The 2,109-nt window shown below is 47.8% G+C and overlaps 1 pseudogene; it reads left to right on the top strand.

The window, feature by feature from the left end:
- The first annotated feature begins 905 nt into the window (after window positions 1-905).
- Window positions 906-1,853, top strand: LOC120401058 (annotated as a pseudogene).
- Window positions 1,854-2,109: the final 256 nt, after the last annotated feature.

The following is a 2,109-nucleotide window of genomic DNA, read 5'->3' as shown; positions in this document are numbered from 1 at the left end:
GAATTAGCCCTTTTGAAACACAAAGTGTCCATAGATATGACTGGTTGGGAACTGGTCTCTGTTTGTCCATTTCAATGTAATCAGTCCCATTCTTTGTTTTCCTCTCCTCTATCAGAAGCCCCCTTCTTTGTCTCATCTCTAAACTAAACAGGCCCAAACTTTTCAGTCCGCAGATGGCAGCCTCCCCCATTTTCCTTGCCTGTCTCAGAAATCCCCTTTCTGTCTGCTATATCCTTCATAGAGACTGGGTGACCAAAACTGAGTGCATGTCCAGAGCAGGGTATTCTCTATCCCATTCTAAGGCATCTGAACATTGTCTTTGTTTTGGCCACTGCTGTGAATGAGCCGGTGTTTCCGTTTAGTTGCTACCAATAACTTCCAGGTCTTTCCCTGAGTTTCTCCCTCTGGTACATGTTTTCTCAATTTCCCCCACCCCCAGTCTTAGATTTTAAGCAACCGAGTGAATGGGGAACTCCCTACAGCATGGACTCTCTAGCCTGGGTTTCATTGCATTAAGGAACAGTGATGGATAACCAGCATCCACACTCGTGTCTCCTGTTTCTGCCTATTAAGGTTTCCCACAACACAACATATAGGAATTATTTTTGCATGAAGCACCATAAAATATAGAATTGGCCTTATTAGTGTCAATTGTTCATAATTCATTTCTGTGAATAGTGAAAATATCATTTTTCAGTGTGTGAAGAGCGACCAATCTGCTTCACTCATTACCACAGCCTCCAGCAGTACATTTAGTATCTCCAATTAACATTGTCTTTCCTTCCAGGCATTTTCACTGCAACCATCGCCCTAGACCCTGGTCATATACAGGAAGTCAGGGGAACATCCGGTGCATACAGGAGACACCATTCTACCTCAGTGTTGAACACCATCTCCCCTACTCCATGTCAGATTCCAACACAACCGATGTCACCAACCCATCTACCTTCATCCTGTTGGGCTTTCCTGGCCTGGAGGCGGCCCATGTCTGGATCTCCATCCCCTTCTGCACCATGTATGCCATAGCCATCTTGGGGAACTTCACCATCCTGATCATCATGAAGAGGGAGCCGAGCCTCCATGGGGCTATGTACTATTTCCTCTTCATGCTGGCCATCACCGACCTGGTCCTGTCCACGTCCATCCTGCCCAAAACGCTGAGCATCTTCTGGTTCAATTACAGGGAGATCGATTTCAGTGCCTGCCTCATCCAGATGTACTTCATTCACTGCTTCTCAGCGATGGAGTCTGGGATCTTCATGGCCATGGATTTGGATCGCTACGTGGCCATCTGCCATCCCCTGAGACATTCCACCACCCTGACAAATCCCGTGGTGGCCAAGATCTGCCTGGCTGTGGTGCTGTGCAGTGGCATGCTCACACTGCCCTATCCCTTTCTAGCGAGAAGTTGGCCATATTGTACAACTAACATTATCCCACAATCATATTGTGAGCACATTGCCGTGGTGAAGCTGGCCTGCACTGACATCTGTGTCAGTAGTTACTACGGTCTCTTTGTGGTAGTCTCTGTGATTGGACTGGATGTGTCTTTTATTGCTGTGTCCTACACCCAGATCCTCAGGGCCATCTTCAGCCTCCCCACAAAGGACGCCTGGCTCAAGACGTTCAGGACCTGCCGCTCCCACTTATGAGTCATCTTAGCCTTTTACATCCCAGCTCTATTCTCCTTCCTCACACACCGGTTTGGCCACAATGTGCTCCTGCATTTCCATGTTCTCATGGCCAACATGTACCTCCTGGTGCCCCCCATGCTAAACCCCATCATCTATGGGATGAGGACCAAAGGGATCCGGGATAGGGTGCTCCAGCTCTTTACTCATAAAGGGAGCTGAAGTTTTCTGCTTGTGCTCTGGCTCTCAGTTCAAGCTCCATGCAGAGCTGCCTGGTGATGTTTTGCTGTGCTCTCTTCCTTGAATCACTTACTGATCAGTCAAAAAGACATCAAATCATTTTCTGATCTTACTGCGCTGTGCCAGCATGACAAACTGAGGAATCAATTTATGTACAATTCATTGGCTGGCCACCTTTCTAATTTCTGGTAACTGGACCTCCGAGACCCCACCCCGTACTCTACCTCTTCAGCCAAGT

Source organism: Mauremys reevesii, linkage group 1 (assembly GCF_016161935.1).
Source record: "Mauremys reevesii isolate NIE-2019 linkage group 1, ASM1616193v1, whole genome shotgun sequence".
Classification (NCBI taxonomy): Eukaryota; Metazoa; Chordata; order Testudines; family Geoemydidae; genus Mauremys; species Mauremys reevesii.
The sequence above is the reverse complement of the archived record's forward strand: the minus strand, read 5'-3'. Positions and strand labels throughout refer to the sequence as shown.